Below are 26,233 nucleotides of genomic sequence, written 5' to 3' on the forward strand. Positions count from 1 at the left end.
TTTTAAAGATTTTATTTATGTATTTGACAGAAGAGGCACAGCGAGAGAGGGAACACAAACAGGGGGAGTGGGAGAGGGAGATGGAGGCCTCCCGCTGGGCAGGGAGGCTGACAGGGGTTTCCATCCCAGGACCCAAGCAGAAGGCAGATGCTTAATGACTGAGACACCCAGGCACCCCTAACTTAATGTTCTTTCTAGCACATGCCATTCCTTTATATGTATAGAGAGGCCCTGCTCGTTTGTCGGCTAGAACATTAGCTCCATGAAGGTAGGGCTTTTGTCCTTTTTTCCCCCCTACTTTATCATCTAGTCAGAAAAGAGTCTAACTTGGTGAGTGAATCCATCATAGCATTAGCTATCATGATTTAAAAAAAGAAGAAGAAAAAGAAAAAGAGATAGACATAAACTGATTCACAATAGAAAGATTGTTGAATAGCCCAGTATAAATTCATAGCTTAAACCATTAAAACCTATTATATGTTTATAGCTTAAACCATTTTTGCAGTGAAGAGATTTAAAAAAAATTTTTTTAACATTTTGTGAATAAAATAATACCTAGAATTGTATATATAATATGGTAATCATGTATATATGTATACTAGTGGTGACTGAGGAAAAAACACATTCCAAAATATTTATAGTGCATGAACTTAGATGGAAAGACATAATGTATTTTCTTTATTTCTAAATATTCTGCAGTTGTTATTTACCATCTTTGATCAGAAGAAATGAGGCAAAAAGGAAGAAAAGGAGAAAAATATAGTAGTGAGTGGGAATTGAGTATTACAGATAGTTCAGTGATCATGATACGGCACTATAAGCATGAAGACTTTAATAACTAATATACATGTGTTTTTTGAACGTTCATTATGTTTAAGTTTGGGTTTTTTTAGGGGTATAGTATACATTATTGATGACACAGCTGGGTCTCCCCAAGCCCCTCTCCTTCTTCAAGTGGTCTGGGATGGAAACATGTGCAGAAGTCATGAGATTCTCAGTGTGTTAGGGGATGAGTTGGGGCAAAGACTCATGGCAACTGAGAGCCTCTCTCTTCCTCCTGCTCTTCCTGGAGCTGGTGGTCCATGGGCCTCTTACTCCTTGGAGTAAGCTTTAGAGTAAGTTTATTGAGGCCATATAGACCGTAAGGTCTACCACCTGGTTACTGTAGCCAAATTCATTGTCTACCAGGAAATGAGCTTGACAAATTGGTCATTGAGAGCAATGCCAGCCCCAGCATTGAAGGTGGAGAATGGATGTCACTGTGCAAGTCATAGGAGACAAACTTGTCCTCAGTGTAGCCCAGGATACCTTTGAGGGTGACCTCTGATGCCTGCTTCACTACCTTCTTGATGTCATCATATTTTGCAGCTTTCTCTAGGCAGCAGGTCAGATTCACACCTGACATATTGAAGGTGGGGACTTGGAAGACCACGCCAATGACTTCTCATTCAGCTCAGGGATGACCTTGCCTATAGCCTTGGCAGTGCCAATAAAAACAGGGATAATGTCCTGGGAAGCCTCTTGGCCACCACTCCACAGCTTCACAGAGGGGCTGTCTATGGTCTTCTGGGTGGTAGTGATGTCCTGGACTGTGGTCATGAGTCCCCCCACAATGCTGAAGTTGTCATGTATGACCTTGGCCAGAGAGGCCAAGCAGTTGGTGCACAAGGCATTGCTGACAACCTTTAGGGAGTTGTCATACTTCTCGTGGTTCATGCCTATCCGTAATATGGCATCAGCAGAAAGGGCAGAGATGATGACCCTCTTTGGCCCCACCCTTCAAGTGAGCCCCCACCTTCTCAATGGTGTAAGATTCCAGTGGACTCTACAACATACTCAACATCGGCCTCACTCCATTTGATATTGGTGGGGTTCTTGCTCCCAGAAGATGGAGGTGGCTTTCTCTTGATGACAGATTTCCCATTCTTAGTCTAAACTGTGCTGTTTGTGCTGTCAACTTTAAATGTGGTGGAATCATACTGGAACATGTAGACCATGTAGTTGAGGTTAATGAAGGGGTCGTTAATGACCACAATATCCACTTTGCCAGAGATAAAAGCAGCCCTGGCCAAGATGGCCAAATTCATTTACTCTGACCTTCACCATGTGTCTCTGGCACTGCACGAGAGAATGCAGCTGTCTGCCAAATGGGGAGGAGCAGAGAGCCTGAAGTTCTTTACATAAGTAAAATTGTTTAATTCTCATAATTACAAAATGAGGTCAGTGTTATACTTCTTGTTATTATCATCATTGTCATCTCCGGTGTCTAGATAGAACCCAGAGAGGTCATACTGCTTCCCAAAGTTGCCCAGTTAGGAGCTGGTGGACCTGAGATTTGATTTGATTCAGGATCTGTAGCCTTAACTTCTGCTTAAGAATAAGAAAGGGAGTAACTGTTTCTGAAATAAGAATAAGGAAAACATCATTTCATTCTAGAATTTGTATCATTTATTTTTTAAAAAACAAAGCAGTGTAAAATATTTTGTTTACTATTTAAAATGGCTCATTTGGGTTTAGCCAAACATATAGGGCAATTTTGAATATTTGGATATGAATGAGCAAATTGCTGCTAGAATGTAAATTGATGAGTTATAGGACACATATTGTGTGATAATTATAGTGTTTTAGTAACATGACAGGCTACTCAGTACAGCAAGTGACCTTAATAATAACTTAGAACTCTAGATATACACAGCCTCAGGTTTTTTTTTTTTCTTAATATACAAGTTATTAGGGCTTGGTATCAAAACACCATTTTGAAGTAGTCTGAAAACTCTTTTTTCTATATTTAACTTCACAATGTTCACTCTTTTCATAAAATGCAACAAAAGACCTATAACTCTATCATTATGTGGTAGAAAGAATATGAGCTTTGGAATTAAACTGGTTTTGGTTTGACTCTAATGAACATTTCACTCTATGATAGCATACAGGAGGCACAATTTCTAGTATATGATTTATAATGACAGTTCAGGTGAGAAGTTTTCATATTTCTCTAATGTTTAGAGTGTATGCCATTGCAATTCCATAGAACTAAATGATCCAGTTGTCATTTTCAAAATTAAGAATCCTGGGTATTTATTATTTACTAATTGTAACAAATGGATTAATTATATAACTATAAAAGTGATTGAAGGCACAGCTGACAGTTAAAAATGCCTTTACAAAACCTCTACCTGATTCTGTTCTCAGTAAAAACAGTTCAGGAAATTTAATTTAGGATGCCAGGTGGCACAATAGGTTATACATTAACTTGTCCCCTCTGGAAAATTAAATTTGAATTTGGCTCTGGTCACAAATGAAATGAGTCATTTGGTACATGCCACTAAGGATACTCACAAAGCCAAAATGACATTTCATTGAAAAATCACCTGTTAAGAAAAATGTCTGCAGTCACTGGGGACATTTTTAAGAAAAATAAACAAGTGTGTAAGGCAAAAAGAAAGGGATCTAAAGGGCTACTGTGAATTATAGTCTTGTTGAAGATCTGGAGGAAGAAAAGGGCTATACCACTTATGAGTTTATATTCAGCTACAAATCTAAATTTTAGCTTGTACTTCCTGTCTTTTTCCCAGTTTCCGGATTATAGGAAATTATTCACTTATTTCCCAAAGAGAATTGGCTTTTATCCTTGTCACAGTTTTAGCCAAATGTCAGTTTGTATCAAATTATCATGGATTACTGGGCTCACTGCAAGGAACCATCTAATTGTGATTCTAAACCATATGTTTAGCTCTTCCTGTTCCTTTCAGGTAAATAAATAACATAATTATAAGGACTATTCTTTCTTCATTTAAGGGACTAAGAAAATGTACAATTCACAGACTTCAGTGATAACCTTAATTTGGAATTAATGCTTATTCCTTTCACTATTACATTCTTGCCCATGTAGTAATCGCATAGTAAGTATTTAGACAGATGAGATTAATAATGGTAAAATTTCCAGCACAAACATCAAAGTTCAGTTTTTTTCATATTCACTTAGAGAAATACAGTACACAAACAGTGAAATCATTTTAGTTCCTATTTTAGGTGTTTTGTACCAGATTCTAAATAGATACCGTCAGTTCATTGTTTTAGGATCTCCAGACTTAAGGGGACTCTGCTCTCTAAATCAGGCCATGCCCATTAATTTTCTACTAACAGTGGGCACCTGGGTGGCTCAGTGGGTTAAAGCCTCTGCCTTTGGCTTAGGTCATGATCTCAGGGTTCTGGGATCGAGTCCCACATTGAGCTCTCTGCTCAGCGGGGAGCCTGCTTCCTCCTCTCTCTCTCTGCCTCTGCCTACTTGTAATCTCTCTCTCTGTCAAATAAATAAATCTTTAAAAAAAATATTCTACTAACAGTAATATCCAGACCACACTGTCTCATGACTGCTTTCAGTCCCCTTTCTAAACAGTTGATGCTTTCAAGGTCTCAGTGGTCCTGGGCATATAAACTGCCAGGCCTGCTCATGCTAGGGCAAACCAAGGTCCTCTTTAATCTAAAGTTTTACCTCAGCAGGCAAATTTTTGACCATTCTTCTCTATCACTGGAGAAAGCTTATGATAAAAATTTAGACCGTGACTAGGCAATGTTAATGACAAAAATTTATTCACTGCCTCCCTGGTTTTTATTCCCAACCCTACTTGGTAAGCAAAGGTCCTTGCTTAGCAATCTTATTAGACTTAAATAAATGGACAAACCTCACCCTAAATAGATTAAGATAATAGGGTCATGCAGCAAGAACTACCAAAAAAAAAATTTCATAAGATTTCTATATGTTAATTTATTTTTCCTAAATGCAAATATGCAAATGTACTTTTATGAAAAGAATGCATTGACCTCAGGCAAACCTTATGTAGGAATAATGGCCTTAGATTTACTAATATTCTTTATTCACATAGAAAGAAGTGATTGCAATTAGAATAATTATTTTTAAAAGACCTATAATAGCAAATTAAAATAAACATGCACACACAGATATATTGAACTCTTGGGAAAAAAGTTTTATAAACATAGCTTCTCTCTTTATATGGCCTAAATGAAATTTGTGTCCTTTGTATTTTATTTTGTATTGTATTAGTCTTAGTGATCTTAGGAACCGTAGAAATTAAAATTATTGTTGCTTTTGTGTGGTAATATCTAGATTTATATTCTCTAGGAAGGGCATACTATAGAAAATTAATAGAGAATTTTCTCTGCAGTATTCAAGTGTAATGGGTAAAATTGTGGTTTTGCTTTTATTATTTTCAGATTTTTAAAATCTGACTTAAAGAGTCTGGCAATTATGGAACCAATGGAAGACAAGTGAGCAACACATATTGTCTCCTTTCCAGGAGATAGGTATTATGAGCCACTGTAAACAAAAATTTTCTTAGACCTCTGTCTGATTACATATTTTTACCTTAGACACTCTGGAAATAAATACCACTTTTCAATGATAGGTATAAAAACTTTCAATTATTCTCTAAATATTTTTTCAGCTACCAAACTGAAAAGCAATTGGCAGTTTTATTGAATGTTAAATCCAGTCTTAGTTTTTCTGATCTTCTTTTGTTACCTTTAAAATAGAGTTTCAAATGTTTAACCAGAAGTTTTGAAAACACTTTAAAATCAATAGTGAATAGAAAAGTTGTTTTGTGGGACTTTCAGAATATATTTCCTTAGTCATAGAAACCATTTCTAAGGTTCATAGAAACCATTTCTAAGGATTGGAAAGAGTATATACTGTGTCTCAGTTGGGATTCATTTGAAGTTAGCATTTCAATTATAATTCTCTTACTATATTATGTTTTTAAATTATTTAAAATTCTCTGAGATTTAGGACTCATTTTTTTTGAAACTTTGAGATATCCTATCAACTTATTTTTAATCAATTTGTTTTAATATACTTTTAATTGTGACATATATAAACATCATTTAGCTTATTTTAAATACAATTAGATCATGTAATTCCTTATTCCTTTGCTTAAACTCCTTCAATAAATCCCTGTTGCTTTTAAGAGAAACACATACACATATTTTTTCAGGGTTCAGGCTTCTAAGCATGGATATGACTCTGGCTATTAAAAAAAAAAAAAGTTAAATTTATTTGAGGGCCTGCACTAGTAATGGGTAGCTAATGGATAATCTTGGAAGACCTATAGTAACAAAATTTGGAATTCCAAAAATCAAAAAGAACAGAAACTATCCTTTATAAATGACTGTCTATAAAGGCAGCATAGCCTTTCAGTTGGAGTACAGACTCTGAAGTCATCCTGAGTTTGAATTCTGACTGTTGTTTCATACTGAATGAGCTTGTTTAAGTTACTTAACCTTTCCATGGCTCAGTTGTCTCTGTAAATAGGAGTAACAGTATGTAGTCATAAGGGTTGGTGTCAGGATAGGGAAAGCTATGCTCTGATAACAAATAACTCCTCCAAACCTCACTAACTTAAAAACAAAGATTCATATTATGTTCATGGAACATGTTCATTTATGAGTTGGCGAGGTGATACCTCCATGTTTTTGTCATGTTTTGGACTCTTGTATCCAGCCTGAAGGAAGAGATATTCTCTGGAGCATTGTAAATGGCCATTAAGGGAGGGCTGGAGGGTATCATATTGGCAACTAGTTGGTAGGCCTAAGTATCATTTCTACTTACAACTCAAAAGCCAAAACTGGTCACTTGGTTGTACCAGAGGGACATCAGGGGGTGCAATCTTACTGAGCCCAGAATATTTGGCAAAGAGCAAAAATGACTACTGAAAGTTCCTGAATGAGTAAATATTTGCAAAACACTTAGAGCTGGACTTGGCACATAATAAGACCAATATATGTGTCCTAACTAAATAAAAGAAATCGGGTATTCCTGGGTATGGTCACAGTCAGTCAGAGCTAAATTTAATAAATATCAGCCATCTTATTTCTTTACATCACTCATTTCAGACACAACATCCAAGGCTGAGCTTCAGGTATTTTCATATACCATTACTGCTAAAAGGTGTCATTTCTCTGTCTCCACAGGGAGAAATGGACCAAATACATGTTTCCTCTTTTACCAGTAGAAAGAGGGTTCAATGTTGGTGGTTGCTCAAACCATGAAATGTTAACAAAATTATTTCTTTGGCTACTTTATTTCCTCATATATCCTTCTACCTAAACTACATCTCTGAAAGTAACACTTCACCATAACCTAACCAACCTTAAAATTGCAAAGATACCCAATTCTCTCCAGAAAAGCAAGCAATCCCAAATCTCATCAGTTACCTAGACAGCCCCAAGAATCTAGGTGTCCAAATCCAAGACTTCTAGGTGTCACCTTTTATTTTCTTAAGTCCATTATTAGTCCATATCAGTAAAAATGATCTACAAATGCTTAGTGGAAGAAAGGGAGAAAAGGAGGAAAAAATGCAAGCACAGAAAATATCCTTACTTTGTGCAGGTCTAGTCCATTTCTCTCTTAGGGTAAAAGTTGGTATTTATGACTTTTTAACTTTATTACCAACTCATTATTACTTTTGCTGTTAGCCAGAACCTTGACTATTTTGTTTCAACTTGTAAGGATGATACAGAATATTCTTGTGAGATCTGATCCTATTTGTTATGGATTATAGCAGTCTTCCATTACCTTTTATCACTGAACAGGTGACATTAGGGGTCTCTGGTTCCATTCATGCTTCAATTCACTCAATATACATTTTTAATAACTCATGTATTTCAGGCACAGTTCTATACAGTGAGATACTTTGGTGGACAAAACAAATCTCTCTGTCTTTGAGTCACTAACACTCAAGAATGAAGTAATGAGTAATATATAACATTAAATATAAATAAATAAGAAAATTTTATATAATGTTAAAAGGTAGTAAGTATGAAAGAGAGAATAGGTAGAGAAGCATAAACAGGGCTGAAATTCCTGTAGTGGGAAACTGGAACCCAGTTTTCCTTAAAACAGAGCCATTGCCCATGGCAACTTTGTAAACTTCAGTTTAGGATTGCTCACTGATTGACATCCAAAACCTCAATGGTCAAGTAACAGTATCAGTTTTTAATTTGTAGAAATATTGTTTCAGTTACATAAAACAAATAAATGGGTCATTTACTTTCCTAGGGACAGCTACATGTCAAACTCCATCATAGGAGACCTAACACATGAGTTCTGGCTATGAGAGGAAGACAACATATATAAAGACCATGTAGCACATCCTCTAGGCATAAGATAATATCCAGACCTAAAAATGATTTGAATTCTTATGTAGGGAAAAATTTTAATAGAAATTTCATCCTTTTATAATAGCAGCTACTTCTTGATCTTCAATTAACTGATAAGGCCTATGAATCATAATTTTGAATTTCATTTTTTCCATAACACAATTTCCTTAAAGTGATGATATCATCGTACCAGAAGAGTAGATAAGGCCTTTAAAGGTCTATGAATGTTTGTGCTTATATAACATGATGAACAGAGAAATATATTAACTCTGGAATGTATACCTCTTTCATGTCCTCTCCATAATGAAATGTGTACAATGTTATATGCTTAATATCAGGTATCTACTTGGCTGTACCCTTTGGGGTATGTTAGTGAGTTCAGGGCACAGAGGTGTTTTTTTTTTTTTTTTTCTGGAAATTTGGGTTCTTTGTGTGGTATAGCAAAGTCAGCATTTATTCAAAGACTGATTTTGAGCTGATGAATACTTTTCCTTACTCTCAAATCACCACTCTATTTAATAACCCATTGGACAAACTTTCAGGTGTCTACAATGAGACTGAATGATATGATGTCCTTCATTAAATTTCTCTCCAGTAGAGAGGAGATTTGGTAAACATTCACATGGAACTCACCCTAAAATGTCCAGGAACATCCCTCTTCACCTAACTGTTCTTTAAAATGTTCTAACTGAGAAATCATACTGACCTTTTTCTGTCCCTCCTTTCTCATATCCAGGGATTTATATTCCTGTCAGTTGTCTATTAATATCACCTATTGTTGTGCCTGGTACATAGGAGGATGTGAGATCTGATCCAGATGTTTTGTGTATGATCTAACTGCCATATTGCTCATCTCTAATTCATACTCCAGTTGTCACCAGAGTAATTTTCTGGAACAAAAAATCTTATTGTGTATCCTATCATATAGTCCTTCACTACTTAACTTCTACCACTTTACCTCTCTAGATTCATTCTTTTTTTTAAGATTTTATTTTTATTTATTTATTTGAGAGAGAGAGAGAGCATGAGGGGGAAAGGTCAGAGGGAGAAGCAGGCTCCCTGCTGAGCAGGGAGGCCAATGCGAGACCCGATCCTGTGACTTCAAGACCATGACCTGAACTGAAGGCAGTCTCCCAACCAACTGAGCCACCCAGGTAACCCTAGAGTCATTGTTTACCAATCTTTTCTCTATTCAACCCACTTCCTACCACTTTTTCCAGTTGTTACCTGGAGAACTAATACAAAGTCATTATGTTATTACAGCCTTTCTGTGTGTTTTACTTATCTGGAATATCCTTGACAACTCTTACTTGAATTTATAAGACTCCATATGTAATCCTAATACTGGTGACCATTTATAGAAGATCTACTATGCATCAGTACCTGGAACTTTATTTTAAACCCTTGCAACAACTTTTTGCAGTAGGTGTAATTCTGTGATATGTCTGAGGAAATTGAGTCTCGGAAAGTTAACATGTATCCAAATTCATAGTAAGATGTCAGATTTGAATCTCTAGTTCAAATATGGTACCTTTTTTGTACAGTATCTATTTTTACACAGTGGTCTTCATTGGAAATTTTTCTTATGTGCTCAAGTTCTCTTAAATTACAAAGCGTCCAAGTTTTCTTAAATTACAACATATGCTTTCTTATATTAAGTGGCCCTTCCATGTCCTTTATAATATTGTGCTTTTTAAATAGTTGTTATATTGTATTCCAATTATGTTTCTTATATAGAGAATATCATATTAATCTTTGTGTGTTGGCACATAGTAGGAACTCAATATTTGCAGAATAAATAAGTAAATTAGTAGAATTCATAATACCTATCTTCCAAGTTGGGTTTTTATTTTAGATTTGTAATATTTTTCCTAGCATTTCCATACCTTTCTGGATACTAAAATATAGAGGAAGAGGGTTTAACCCTCCAATACATCACTTCATTTAACTCTTCACATGAAACTAACATCTTTATATTGATTTTAACTTCCTAATGTTTTGTGTTATTATAATTGACAGGTGCCAAATTTTTTATTCCAATACTATAATTTGGGATTTATTGTTAGAGATTATACATTGTCGCCCTCGGCCCGCAAGGACGACAAGAAGCCTGGTTCGGTGTTAATTCTTCATTCCCTTTATTTCGTCAACTCCCTTAGCTTATATGCAGCAGGGTGACCAATAAGGGGCCAAGCAATGGGGAGAGCCAATGAGAGTCTTGTTACTATGCTGATTAAATATGAAACAGCCAATGACTATGTCCTCCTTTAGGTGGGCTTCACCAGAAAGTTCGTTGTTTACTTGCAGCATATTTTGCTGGCAGTGAGCCAAGCGCCATCTTGTAATGGTGGGGACTTTCCCGGCCAGAGGCGGTCCCCGACATCTCCCCCTTTTTTGTTTTATGGCAGAGATCGTGCCTGTCTTAGGTCGTCAGTAGCAGAAAACATCCTTACCCATCATCAGACACAAGATATAGATGATCTCTGTCCTGTCTTAGGTTGGTATGTTTCCCTACTGAAATTACCTGTCTTTGACTACTGATCTAGCATGCTTAGCCATATCTGGGGAGATGTCCCAGCCCCTATTGACATAAGGGCTTGTACTATAGCTTGGCTCTGCTCTCGCTGCTGTGCTCTCCATTGGTGAGCTTTTCTGAATAGAAGCAGAATGCCAATAAGAAGGAGGACAAGAAGACCAATTGTACCAGCCCATTGTTTGGTGAACATATTGCTGAATGTTTGAAATAGCTTTGGGAGGGAAGCTGGTTGCACACACGTACTATTTAGTTGAGTTATCTCAGCCAGAAGGATTCATGTGAAATTTTGAAAATCGTCAGACCAAGCACCCTGCAAATACTGGGAGAGCTGTTGGGAGGAATTGCTAATCTGACTAAGGTTAGAGAATTTTACAGGGGTAACACAGAGCGCAGAAAAAGGAACAATAGAACCAACACTCAGTATTTCAGCTAGTGAAGAACCGGGGGAAGAGAAAGGAAGAATTAGTTAAAGGTAAAGGATAGGGCCAAGCCTTCAGAATAGCCCATAATTCACGTGTCGCCGTTGGGGGAATTAGGAATATCAGAGTCCCCCACGACAGTAGGAGGATCGCGGCTTCCTCTGTCCTCATCCTCGTTCTCAGGGGCCTTCCGGACCAATCTCTCTGGAATCTAAATCGGCACTTCTTTGTCCTGTGGGAAAACACAAATGGAACCTCTGCTCCAAATTAATACAGGATCCCGGCCTTTCCATTGTCCCATAAGGATATCCTTCCAAAGAACTAAGGGCTTGGGGGAAGAATCCATAGGGGCTGAATGTCTTTCATTTGCTGCTTGACCGTTTTTATCCTAGCAGTTTTCGTTTTTAATGGCGTGCCATTGGCCTTTGAAGGTCCTTTAGGGAACCCTCTAACCTCGACTTTGGCAGTCCAGATCCCATAATTAGAATCCAAACCTAATGGCTGTTCCGCGTATACTCGCTGCTAAATCCCGGCTCTAAGGCCGCCCCACTTCTTATTGCGGACTTGTACAAGTTTCCCACCACCTTTGTCATGGTTTTACCCCGCTTACCTGCGGACTTCTCCCTTGCAAGGTTTTTCTATTTTTCTTAATATTTCCCAGGTCTCGGTACCATTTATCGCCCTCGACCCACAAGGACGACAAGAAGCCTGATTCAGTGTTAATGCTTCATTCCCTTTATTTCATCAACTTCCTTAGCTTATATGCAGCAGCGTGACCAATAAGGGGCCAAGCAATGGGGAGAGCCAATGAGAGTCTTGTTACTATGCTGATTAAATTTGAAACAGCCAATGACTATGTCCTCCTTTAGGCGGGCTTCACCAGAAAGTTCGTTGTTTACTTGCAGCGTATTTTGCTGGCAGTGAGCCAAGCACCATCTTGTAATGGTGGGGACTTTCCCGGCTGGAGGCGGTCCCCGACAATACATCTCATGAAAGCATATATGTTTATCTCACTAGTATATATTTAGAGCAAGATCTATCTTCTGTCCATAGAAAATATTTGATAAGTATTTAAAAATGGACCCATAAAAATACCCAAATAACCAAAGCAATCTTGAGAAAGAATAACTAAGCTGGAGGCATCATGCTCCCTGATTTCAAACTATGACACAGAACTATAGTAATCAAAACAATATGATATTGGCATAAAATTAGACACACAGACAAATGGAACAAAATAAGGAGCCCAGAAATAATGCCATGCATGTAGAGTCAATTAATCTATGAAAAATAACAGATAAGAATATACAGGTGGGATGGCATCAACCTAAAAACTTCTGCACAACAAGGAAATCTACCACCAAAAAAAAAAAAAAAAAAAGGCAACCTACTGAATGGAAGAAAATATTTGCACAGCATGTATCTGATAAGAGGCTAATAACCAAAATATATAAAGAACTCATACAACTTAAAGCAAAGAGGACAAAACAAAACCTCCAAACAATCTGATTTTAAAATGAGAAGATCTGAACAGACATTTTTCCAGAGATGACATACAGATGACCAAATATGAAAGGATTCTCAATCTCACTAATCATTAGGGAGATGCAAATTACAGCCACAATAGGATACCACTTCATACCTGTTAGAATGACTATCAAAAAGACAAGAAATAACAAGTGACAGTGAGGATGTGCACTGTTGGTGAGAGTGCAAATTGGTGCAACCACTATGGAAATTAGTATAGAGGTGTCTCAAAAAAATTTAAAATAGAACTACCATATGATCCAGCATTTATACTTCTGGGTATTTATACAAATAAAGTAAAAATGTTAACACAGAAAGATATTTGCACCCCATGTTCATTGCAATGTTGTTAGAATAGCCAAGCTATAGAAATAACCTAAGTGTTCATGAATGAATGGATAAAGAAAATGACACACACACACACACACACACACACACACACACAGGAATATTATTCAGCTACAAAAAAGAATGAAATCTTGCCATTTGTGACAACATGGATAGAACTTGATGGCATTATGCTAAGTGAAATAAATCAGACAGAAAGAGAAATACCATATGATTTCATTTATGTGGATTGCAGAAAATAGACAAAAAATGTGAGTTCATGGGGACAGAGAACAGAAAGGTGGTTTCCAGAGGCAGGGGTGGTAGTGGGTTAGACAAATGGGTAAAGGAGATAAAAAACCACAAACTTCCAGTTACAAAATAAATAAATCACGAAGATTTAATATATAGCCTGGTGACTATAGTTCATAATCCTGTTGTATATTTGAAAGTTGCTAAGAGAATAGATCTTACAAGATTTCATCACAGACAAAAAGTTTGTAACTCTGTACAGCGACTTATTATGGTCATCATTTCATAATATATACAAACATTCAGTTGTTACATTGTATACCTGAAACTAATATGTTATTTGCTAATTATATCTTTTAAAAAAGAAAACTGTAAGATGTAGGTAATCAAAAATAGTTGTTGAAGAAATGAACAAATGCAAGAATTATATAAATGTAGAGGAAATTTGCCTACACTTACCTGAATGGAAGTAAAATTTTCTCTTCTATAAACACCGGAGAAAGGGAAACTCTCCTCCAAGTTGGAAGGGGAATGGGATGAGCTATATTCAAGAATATGAAAGCCCAAATGTGTCTATCCCATAGTGTTTCGAAGCTTTCTGCCAGCTTCAGAATCTAAATCCTCTCACATTTACATAATACATTTCTTCTCCAGCTCTTTCCCTTAGGAAATTCTTCCAAAAATATAAATTCTTGTAAGTAATGTTTTATGGAAAATGCAGTCTTCTTCATGTGAACTACATTATATCTATATATTTACCAGTCCCAGTTGTGAAATTACAGTTTTTAGACTTTTGCTAAAGTTAGCTTAGTTATTAGACCAATATTGATTTACAGCATCATCTGAAGAAAAAGAGAGCACTGCATTTAAGTATTAAATTCAATAGGAACTTTTTCTTACGTGTATTTTATTTGTATGCATTTTTTTCTATTAACTATGAAGATAGTTTATAAGGTAAGGGATATTTTTGACAAAAATTCAAGTTATCAAAGTTAAATTTCATTTTATCCATTTAGTCATGCATTATTCATTTAGCATGTGATTATCCAGTACTTCCAGTGTGCCAGAAATAAGAGTGTCAGCACACAATTGTAAAAATAAATACATAATTTTTGAAAAATTGGAGCTAAATAAATTTGTATGTAATATAATTACTGATTTTCACTTTAATTCCTAGAAAAAAATAGCTCTACTCTGATATGTAATAAAAATCAGCCACATGAACTTTAATATTCATTTCAGAAATTATTCTTCACCTTTTTCAATATGCTGGAACTTTGTACATTTAAGTCTCACTCAACTGCTCAGAAACTGTCAAAAGTATAATTATAGTAGTTTAGAGCTGTAGCTAATCTTAGAAATAATCCAGTCACAAAACTCAAAATGGAATTTTACAACATGATTTACCTATTTACTCAATTGCTAAAGGTAGAGATAGTATAGGACCAGCTATAATCATTCTTAATTCATCCTCTGGTTAGGACATCATGCCAAGTACTTTTTCCATCACTTAGCTTAGCATTTCATTTTTCATCATTCAGATGTTAAAAATACAGCATAGAAGTAATTTCAGTGTCAGTGACTCCTATGTATTGAAATCTATTTGCTCTTCTTCTTGGACACGCAAATTGGCTACAGTTCCCAGCCTTCCCCGTAGTTAGATGTGAACATACTATGAAGTTCTAGCCAATGAGATCGAGTGTAAGGGCTATGTGTCTTATCTAGGACATGTGTTAAAAAAAAAAAAATGTGAGAGCCAACTCCACACTGTTTCTCCCTCCAATAGCTGGATGCAAATTATAAAGAGAATCCATAGTATAGTGGAACCATAGGTGAAAGAATTCTTGGTCTCCTAATTACTACTTATAGAAAAACTGAAGATCAGAATTCACCTCTTAAACTGAAAAGTGAACAACAACTAAACTTTTCTTGGATTTTAGTTACTAAAATTTGGTTGATGGATTTGTATCTGCAGCTTTGCATTACATCTCATGTGGGATTCTTATTGGCTTCTTAGAATCCCAATACTTGAGCACACAAAGTAACTATTCCAATGGAAATCCATGCAGGTGCTTTTGCAGAGTGAGGCTATACGAGAGGAAACTGATTTTCATATAAAAACTGAGGATATAAGTATAATTTTAAGCATGGAACTAGTTCTATTCAGATAGATCTACTGTTTAATGATGAAATAACTAAGAAGCGTTAAGGCAAAAATATATATGTACTTTTCTATGCAACATATTGTGGTATGCGTACTGTATAAAATGTGTGTGTGTGTGTGTGCGCACGTTACAATGCACTTCCTTGGGTGAAAATATTTTATAGTAGTTATTTGTAATCACATATAAGTATGCATCCTGTTGTGTTGTTCTATTTCAAAAATTTAATGAAATTGTTAAAAATTAGTATGATTAATAATTTGATATTTCCTTAAAAAGATAGTCTCTTGAAAATTTGGAAAGTTTTAAATAGAAAATTCAAACATGTAATATGTTGATATACATACATGTCTAAAAAGTAATACGTTGACCTTTGAATAGCACAGGTTTGAACTGTGTGGGTCACTTATGTAGATTTAAAAAAAAATAAATACAGTACAGTACTATAAGTGTATTTGCCCTTTCTTATGATTTTTTTTTTTAAGATTTTATTTATTTGAGGGAGAGAGACAGACAGAGCGGAAGCAGGGGCAGTGGCAGAGGGAGCAGAAGAGGAAGAAGAGGCAGACTCCCCACTGAGGGAGGAGCTAGACACAGGACTTGATCCCAGGACCCTGGGATCATGACCTTGGCCAAAGGCAGATGCTTAACTGTTTGAGCCACCCAGGAAGATCTTTCCTTTTCTTAATAACATTTTTCTTTACTTTACTTTATTATAAGAATACAGTATTAATACATGTAACATAAGAAATATGTGTTAATTGTTTATGTTACTAGTAAGGCTTCTGGTGAACAGTAGACTATTAGTAGTCAAGTTTTTGGGGAGTCAAAAGTTACATCTGGATTTTCAGTTGTGCATGGGGTTGGCACCCCTGACCTCAACATTGTTCAAGAATCATTTGTATCAGCCATTGTTATTGTTATTTGAGTTTCTAAAGAAAAGTATGAAGATTTTCCAAAACAGTGTTTTTATTCATCGTACTTCAGATGCACAGAATTAGATGAAAAATAATCTCTGGTTCATTGAACATATTTATCATTGTCACTACTATCTATTAGCACCCTTTTGTTTGGTCATTAATTTTAATAAATAATGCAATAAGCACCAGTGAACTCACACTGAAAACCTAATTGATCTTGTCAAATATGCCTGTGTTTTTGTTCTTAGCTACTGTAATGTCCTCTTTATTGCATTTGCTCTTATTTATATTAAAATTTAAATTTTTCTTTTATTATCTTTTGTTTTATTTATTTACATGTATCCTATAAAAATTTAAAATAATTTAGATGTTGAACTCATTCATTTTGGTCTTTCTACTTTGTAATATAAATATTTTAGCTGTAAGATTTGCACAAAGCACCAGTTTTGAATTCTATAGGTTTTTATAAGCACTATTTTTAAAATCATTCATTTTTAGGAATATTATCAGGCAAAGGTATACTTTGCACAAAGTAAAATTCATCAATTTTCAGTGACTTGCATAAGTTTTGAGACAAATGTATGTACTCATATAACTGCTACCATAATCAAGATAGAGAATATTTCCATCTTCCCCACAAGTTACATCATGCCCTTTTGCAATAAATCCCCTCCACATATCTATCCTAACCCTGACAATTATTATTACATTTTCTTTTCGTGAAGTTTTATATAGTTGGAATTATATATGATATTTTTGTTTCAAGATTCTTTTACTTAATATATGCTTATAATATTCATCTTTATTATTGTGAATAATTAATTTGTTCCTTTTGTATAGATTTTCCATAATTTGTTTATTCATTCACCTTTTGATAGACATTTGGGTTATTTCAGTTTGTGGACATTATGAATAAAACTTTACGAACATACAGTTGCAAATCCTTGAGTGGACATAAATTTTCATTTCTCTTGATTAAATACAGAGGAGTAGGATTGTTGGATCATCTGTTAAGGTATAGTCTACTGTGGAATTTATACCAGCCCTAGATGAGATTTCTAGTTGTTCTACATTTGCAGAAACACTTGATATTGCCATCTGCTTTCATTTTTAGCTGTACTAGTGGATCTAGAGGGGTATCTCATAATTTATTTTGCATTTGTCAAATGATTAATGGTGTTGAATATTTTTAAAGTGTTGATTAGGCATTCATCTATCTTCTTTTGCCTATTTGTATTTCAATTTAAATCGACTAAATTTAAATTTTTAAATTCCATTTCCTTAGGTCATATTTGCCACATTTCAAATGTTTAAAAAGTATATGTGAAAATGCAATGCTACAAACCAGGAGAAAACATTTGAGAATATGTGTATGATAACATTTCTTAATAATAAGCTTTATAAAGCTCATAACTCAATAATAAGAGAACGAACCTAGTTTAAAAAAAAGAAGAAAATTTTGAACAGACATTTTACAAGAAAAAGTTATTTATACCAATTTCTTTTTAAGTGAATTTTTGTGTCTGGAAGCACAGTTTTTTTTCTAAAAATTTAATTTGATGTATTTTGAACTTGACCCCACCAGGTTAATTTTCATTGTACAAAGAGGGATCATTTTAATAGATCAGATCTGCTCTTATTTCAGAAAGAAATCTGAAGTATTTAGCTCTATCATTGTTTTGTTTTTTGTCTTTCCATTCTAATTGTATGTATGTTGGATCTCCTGTGTTTGTTTTCAACATCTTGTAAAAAAATTTTTTTTCAGATTTTATTTGTTTCCTTTTTGTATTTATATTCCCTATATCTCACTGTACATTCAGTCATACTTATCTTCCATAGGTACTTTATATCTTAATATTTATTTGAGTTTACTTCCTGTTTCCTTCAATTAATTTCCTGAATAATGTTGTTTTTCACTTCTGTTTTCAGTTTTTGAATTTCTAATTCATTGTGGTGTATTTTAGATTATTTAATTGGATTTAATTTATATTGATGTTATATACCAGTAGTCTCCTGCTTCATGGTTTGGAGTATTTCTTTAACTGAAAAATTTTGATTTTTACTTTATCTTTTCTTCTCACACTAACTTTTTTTGTGAATGATGGGTTCTTTTTACTGTTGTTGATAAGCTTTTTAATGTTTTTATGGACCAGCAATAACAGATTATTTTGTGGATGGGAGATAAATGAGTTTGGGTGATTTCATCTGTTAGTTCAAGATTACCTTCACAGTGAAGGACAGTTCATTTAATAAATGGTGTGCTGGGAGAGTTTGATTTTTTATTTTATATTACCCAGTGAGCTCATTTGCCCTTAGTATATCAACTATTTGTCAGACAAAGTGGAGGGAGGCCATAACAGCTCCACAGAACTGAAGGAATAAAGAGCAAATGAGCCTTTGGATGAAGATCCAAAGTCACCAGAAAACCAGGGACAATTCACTCTTTACTACCTAGAGTCAGAAAAAGTTTTACCCTTATTCTTTCCCCAGGTAAAATATTTGGATAAGACCCTGTTTAGATTACAATTTATCAGGCCAGTAAATTTAGAAAAAGAAGTGGGGAAGCACTACCCAATTAAGTTAGTTTTATCTGTTTTAATAAAATTCTTAAATGCATAAGGCCTTCAGATTACTCCTAGCAAATCTCTTACCAGTGCTCTGAAACATTACTAGTGTGAGGCAGGCTCTATTTGCCCCAAGGTAATGGGAGGAAGAAGCAAAAACATGATTAAGTTCTTTTTCTACTTTATCCATCTGCAGCATTGCCATGATCCAAGCCAAATATTCCCTCTCCTTCCTCCCCACTCTTGATACAAGAAGCAGACACTAGATCAAAACAGAAGTCTAGAAGCTTTGTATGGTTTTCTCCATTCATGGGTGAATTCAATTTATCACCTCACATTGACCTTACAGAAGAGAGCCAGTCCAAGTGTAAGCACTAAAGTAGTACTTTATGAAGTGAAGACATTAAGTCTCTGTAACAATTATGAAAGACTTCTTCAACTGGCATAATTCTGAAACTTTCATTAACTTATATTCATTATTATAGTTTTAATAAAAGAAATTCATGATAGAGGCTATCCCTATAAATTCTGGAGTTTTCATCTTTTAAATAATTTAAGATTAAAAGGTATTTATTTTGCCATCATATTTGCATTAGTTGGTAATCTTGGCAAATAAGTTTTAACATATTTTCCTTCAGGGGTACCTGGGTGGTTCAGTCGGTTAAGTGTCCAACTATTGATTTAGCTCAGATCATGATCTCAGGGTCCTGGGGTCAAGGTTCATCTCAGGCACCAGTGCAGAGTCTGCTGGTTGCTTTCCCTCTGTTCCTTTCCCCCTCTCCACTTTTGTGTGCTCTGTCTCAAATCAATAAATAAAATCTTTAAAAATTTTTTATCTTCTTTCAAAAGAAAAATTTATGCACTGAGTTTTTAAAAGTACAATTAGAGTGGGGCACCTGAATGGCTCAGTGGGAGCCTGCTCCCCTACCGCCAACCGACTTGTGCTCTCTGTCAAATAAATAAAGTCTTAGGGGGGTAAAAAAAAAAAAAAAAAAGAAGAAGCTCAGGAAATGTGTGCTCCACAATTTTCAGAGCTCTTCATTAAAAAAAAAAAAATAAAAGTACAATTGGAGCTTAAAAAAACCCCATACTTTCCAGAAACTTGAAACTTAATAAAGTTTGTTTTTACTGAGGCACTAAATGAACTGAAACATCAACCTGCAACTAGTCCTTATATAAAATTTTGTGTAAAAAGAGATTTTAAATTTAGATCAAAATTTCAAATAAGAATATATAAAACATAAGGATATATAATCAAACAGTACTCAAGATTGGTTTATGTTTTTTTTTAAGATAAAGTTAGAGTTTTGTTATCCTTGGTTTGTTTTGGATGCTATTTAAAGGACCCAAATCTTTGTTTTGAAAATCAAACACTTAGAAATGTAAATTTAGTAAAGGATGGCAGTAATTTAATATATGTGCACATATGTCATTGTCCTCATATCCATGCATACCAAATGAGAAAATACTATTATAGTGGTAAATTGGGAGATAGGAATCAGGCACTGATCCATACAATGGACCAGAAATTTAACTAACTATTCAGAATCTCCATGTACCTAATGGAGATGAAACCATCTCTAAACCTCCTGGGTAGAATTCTTGTACAGAAGATTTCACTTTAAAAAGAGCAATCTCTTAGAAAGCTTTCCAAGGTCAGTTTAAGAGAATTTTTCTATGAGTAAAACAGGATAGGTTGAAGCTTTTCAATAAAGTAAAGATTATTCTTTTTATACCTTCTATTCTGAAGTAGAGAGCTTTGGTAAGTTAAAAGACTGGAGCAAGTATAGAGCTTTTATGGACCACAATGCAATGTCGGCTACCTTGCAGAGAACCATACATCTCTATTTAATAATCCATCCTCTAACAGCCTTGGGATTCCAGATAAATTTGAATGAATCAGCCTTGATTTTTCAGACAGAATTAGAGAACCTCTGGTTTATCGGCCAAACTTGTACCTGTAATAGTGTAATGACAAAGTAGAAGACAATCTTAGATAAATGTCAGCTAAGATTACAGTTAAAACTCATGCCCAATTGGGTCTTGTCTGTGCGATATGCTCTTTGTATCTTTGTTTTATCAATTTATCAAGTGGCACTTACATTTTATAGAAACTTTCAACATTTATTACTTTCAGAAAGGAAAGAATATAAAAATTGAAAAAGTTCTGCACATTGATTTACAGCTCGTACTAAAGTTTAAAAGAGAAAATAAAAATATAATTCTATCTTGTGCTCTTTCAACTCTGTTTATAAAAAAAAACTTCTTGTGTGTGTAAAACTGGAAACCAGTAACTCTTTCACAAACAAAATTTTATTGATATTGTCTACAAATTGAAATACTCCAAAGTTGACAGATCAGAATTTTTTTTAACTTTAGTTTTTCCTATTCAATATATGTAATTTTAAATTGGAGATATAACTAGAAGGTGAAGTAATTAACTTTTCCTCAACTTATAATAGTCAACAAGGAACCTAGCTGTACTTTTTCATTCCTGCTAGAGTAATGAAAGGTATATGATCATCTCTGGGAATATTAGATTGGATATTAATGAAGTGAGGCATTAGCTTTTCAAAAGTTCACAACAAATTCTGTTATTTATAAAAATATTTTAAAGATATTTTAAAACATAATTTAATACATATTAATTATAAAAATAATACATATTCACTGTAGAAATTTGGAGAGAAATATATAAAGAAAATTAATGTCTCTAATCTTATTTTCTAGCTCTCAGTTCCCAGCATATAGAATATTATCTTGATATACTAATCTTTAGCATTTTCATATGTATGTGTATGCATATCTATATAAAATTGGAATTGTATTTATGATTAGATAAATTTAAATCATGTTTTGCTCTTTTTAGATTGTTTTTAAAATATTTTCTGTTCCTAAATATTCTTTCAAAGAACTTTAATTTGTACATAATAGTCTATATCAGTACCATTATTTACATATCTGTTTATTAGAATAAACATTCTCCTGCACTAGGTGAAGCACAATATAGTGGCTGAATGGGAATACCAGTTGAGGAGAATAGGGCTTTTGCTGCAGAATCAGACATATAAACAAATAATATAAGAGAATAAGGAAGAAAAATTATATGAAAACAAAATCTAGAAATCACTTACAATTATGAAGAAATAAATTTAAAAGTTCCAAATTGTAGACATTAATGTACCATATTACATTATTTTACTTGAATTAAAGTTGATTTTTGTATTTTTTTGGTCTCAAACTAAATAACTTACCAAGTTGAAGCCATATATACAGTTTCAGTATTTCAATTCATTCTTGTATTTTAATTCAAATGATGTCTTCCATATGATTATGTATTTTGTACCGCATTCCAGATGTGATAAGCAGATTAACATTATTTCCACATTATGCAATCTGACTAGACATGAGTAAAAAAAAAAAATCCACTATGTTCTTTGCCACTTTGTAGCTCTCATAGAGGGGAAAAATTTTTGAAAAAATATTTAATAAACCTTCTTAATAAGTGAATTTCTGCCAATTAAGATTGTTCTTTTATTTAAATAACATAAGGGGACAGAAACAGTAACTGATCGAAAGCATGCAAGTTCACTCATAGAAGCAATTGGCAATACTGTTGTATCTTTTGAAAAAGAAATTGATCTGGTATTGACTGAGATAGGAGAGAAGAAAATCTGTTCCTGAGTTTTATTGGAAATATCATTGAATATTGGGTTTTAGTTTTTAGGTTTTGGGGGTTGTCATACGTTTGATTACAAAATGTAAAATATTAGTTATAAAGTTTTAAAGTTTTCACATAAATACAAGAAATAAAGAAAATAAATGCATAATTCTCATTAAGCATTGAACTAATTTTTCCTTTCTTATATTCTTCATGATAGCCAGTTATATACATCTAGTTTGATTGTTATTTAAGATAAGGACAAGTGTAAAAGCCAATTAGTAAATTTAAGTATGTAATAAAGTATGTACTTATATCAATGAATAGATCATCCAGACAAAATATGAATAAGAAAACAATGGCTTGAAAAGATATAGTAGACCAGGTGGACTTAACAGATATATATATATATATATATATATATACATATATATATGTATATATATATATATATATATTTATATTTATATATGTGTATATATATACATATATAACTTATAACAAAATGCAATAAAGACTTAACAGATATATATATATTCATATATATATATATATATATATATATATATAAATATAATATTCTGTCCAAAAGCAAAGAATGTGCATGGAACATTCTCCAAGATAGATCATAGAGTAAGCCACAATAAACTCTTAATAAATTTAAAATTGAAATTATATAAAGTATCTTTGCTCACCACAATGGTATAAAAATAAGTACTATAAGAAAACCAGAAAATTCACAAGTATGTGGAGATAACCAGCATCTTCCTGAAGATCCATAGGTAAATGAAGAAATCAATAGGAAACAAACAAAAACAATAGTTTGAGAGTAATAAAATGAAAATTTAACATACCAAAATTTATGGGATGCAGCAAAAACAGTTCTAAGAGGAAGGTTCATAGTGATTAATGCCTACCTCAAGAAATGTGAAAAAAAAATGTCAACAACGTAACTTTACACCTCAAGGAACTAAAACAAATCAAACCCAAAGTTAGGAGAAGGAAAGGAATACCAAAGATCAAAGTGGAAATGAATGAACTAGAGATTAAAGAGAAACAAACAAACAAAAAAACCCAGAAAAGATCAGTAAAACTAAAAACTGGTTCTTCGAAAAGATAAAGTTGACATAACTTCAGCTAAGGTTACCAGAGAGAGAATATAGGAAAGAGAGAGTGTGCTCAAATAAACAAAATCAGATGAAAGAAGAGACAATGCTACAGAAATACAAAGGATTGTGAGACTGGTATAAACAAGTACATGCCAACAAATTGAACAACCTAGAAGAAATAGATAAATTCCTGGAAACATACAGCCCATCAAGATTGAGTCATTAAAAAATTCAAAATAAGAACAATTTACTAGTAAGGAGAGTGAGTCAATAATTAAAAACTTTCCAATAAGCCCAAATCTATGATCAGACAGATTTACTGGTAAATTCTAATAAACATTCAAAGAATTAATTCCAATCCTTCCCAAACACTTCCAAAGGAAAAAAAATAGAGAAGGAAACACTTGCAAATTAATTTTATGACTATGTCTTAATTCTAAAACCAGACCAGAACACCAAAAGAAAAAAAAAATTACAGGCCAATACCTTTGGTGAACATAGATGTAACAATTCTCTACAAAATATTAGCAAACTGAATTCAAAACAATACATTGCACAGTTCATACACCATGATCAAGCAGATTTATGCCAAGGATGCAAGGATGATTCCACATGCTCAAATCAAATTTAACAACACATTTAAAAGATCATATACCATGTTCAAGCAGATTTATGCCAGGGATGCAAGGATGATTCAACATCCTCAAATCAATCAATGTGATACATAACATTAATGAAACAAAGCATAAAAATCATATCATCTCAACATTATCTCAATTGATGCAGAAAAAAGCATTTGACAAAATTCAGTATGTATTTATAGTAAAAATCTCAGCACAGTGGGTATAAGGGGAACGAACTTCAACATAATAAAGGCCATATATGACAAACCTACAACTAACATCATAGTCTATCTATGGTGAAAAGCTAAAAGCTTTTCCTTTAAGATAAAAAAATGCCCACTCTTCACACTTTTATTCAACAAAGTATTTTAAGTCTTAGTCACAACAGTTAGGCAAGAAAACAAACAAACAAACAGTAAAAAGCATTCAAATTGGAAAGGAAGACTGTTGCTATTTACAGATAGCATGATATTGTATACAGAAAACACTAAAGACTTCCCTTAAAAATTTTTTATAAATAATCAACAAATTTAGTAAAATTTCAGGATATAAAATTGGTATATAAAAATCTGTTGTATTCCTCTACATTTCTAATAAAGAGCTGTCAGAAAGAAAAATTAAGAACACAATCTCATTTATAATTTCAACAACAAGAAATAAGGAATAAATTCAACCAAGGAAGTGAAAGACCTGTACACTGAAAAATATGAAACATAGATGAAAGAAATTGAAGATGATTGAAATAAATAAAGATATTTTGTGCTCACCAGTTGAAAAAATGTTTTTAAAATGTCCATACTACCCAAAGCAATCTACAGATTCAATGCAATTCTATGAAAAACCCAATGGTAATTTTTCACAGAAATAGAACAAAGCATCCTAAAATTTGTACAGAAACACATAAGACCCTGAATAGTCAAAGCAAAAAGCAAAAAAAAAAAAAAAAAAGAAAAGGCTTTGTGTCTCTCAAGAGGAATAAAGCTGGAAACTTCAAATCCCCAGAGTTTAAACTATATTACAAATCTAAAGTAATCATAGGCATAAAAATAGACACTTAGATCAATGGAACAAAATAGAGAACTCAGAAATAAACCTACACATACATGTGCAATTAATTTATGACAAAAAAGCCAACAGTATACATTGGAGAAAGAATAGTTTCTTCAATAAATGGTGCTTGGAAAACTAGACACCTACCTGGAAAGAATGAAACTGGGCCACTATCTCTCATCATACTCAAAAATTAAGTCAAAATGCATTAAAGACTTAAATGTAAGACCCGAAGCCATAAAACTCCTAGAAGAAACCAGATGGTGAACTTCTTGACATCTATTGTGGTCCTCATTTTTTGAATCAGACACCAAAAGCAAAGGCAACAAAAGCAAAGCAAAGCAAAACAAAACAAAAAACAAGTAGGACTACATTAAATTGAAAACCCCTATCCAACAAAAGAAACCATCAATAAAATGAAAAAATATACTGAATGAGAGAAAATATCTGATATGCAGTTAATTTTCAAAATTTATGGAGAACACATATAGTGCGATAGCAAAAATCCCAAAATAATTGATTAAGAAATGGGCAGAAATTCTGAATAGACATTTTTCCAAAAAAGACAGATGAATGGAAAATAAGTACATGCAATGATGCTCAGTATTACTAATGATAAGAAAAATGCAAATAAAATATCAGGTATCAGGGGTGCCTGTGTGGCCCAGTTGGTTAAGCAACTGCCTTCGGCTAAGGTCATGATCCTGGAGTCCCGGGATTGAGTACCGCATCAGACTCACTGCTTGGCGGGGAGTCTGCTTCTTCCTCTGACCCTCCCCCTTCTCATGCTCTCTCTCTCTCAAATAAATAAATAAAATCTTTAAAAAAAATTAGGTATCAGGTCATACCTGTTAGAATTGCTATTCTTAAATAGACAAAATGTAACAGTATCCAGTGAGGATGTGGGA

At 33.7% G+C, this 26,233-nt stretch overlaps 1 long non-coding RNA gene and 1 pseudogene across 2 annotated transcripts in view; one reads left to right on the forward strand and one right to left on the reverse strand.

Annotated features, from left to right (window-relative positions):
* Positions 1–1,110: 1,110 nt before the first annotated feature.
* Positions 1,111–2,160, reverse strand: LOC309870215 (glyceraldehyde-3-phosphate dehydrogenase pseudogene; annotated as a pseudogene). The gene has a single exon. The product of its transcript is annotated as a glyceraldehyde-3-phosphate dehydrogenase pseudogene (transcript).
* Positions 2,161–11,856: 9,696 nt separating this feature from the next.
* Positions 11,857–26,233, forward strand: part of LOC309869078 — a 37,200-nt gene continuing 22,823 nt past the window's right edge. The window contains exon 1 of the long non-coding RNA XR_014313977.1: positions 11,857–12,133. This is a non-coding gene — a long non-coding RNA (uncharacterized lncRNA). The remainder of the gene's footprint in view (positions 12,134–26,233) is intronic.

The sequence above is a fragment of the Mustela nivalis genome (genome assembly GCF_964662115.1).
Source record: "Mustela nivalis genome assembly, chromosome: 7".
Lineage (NCBI taxonomy): Eukaryota > Metazoa > Chordata > Mammalia > Carnivora > Mustelidae > Mustela > Mustela nivalis.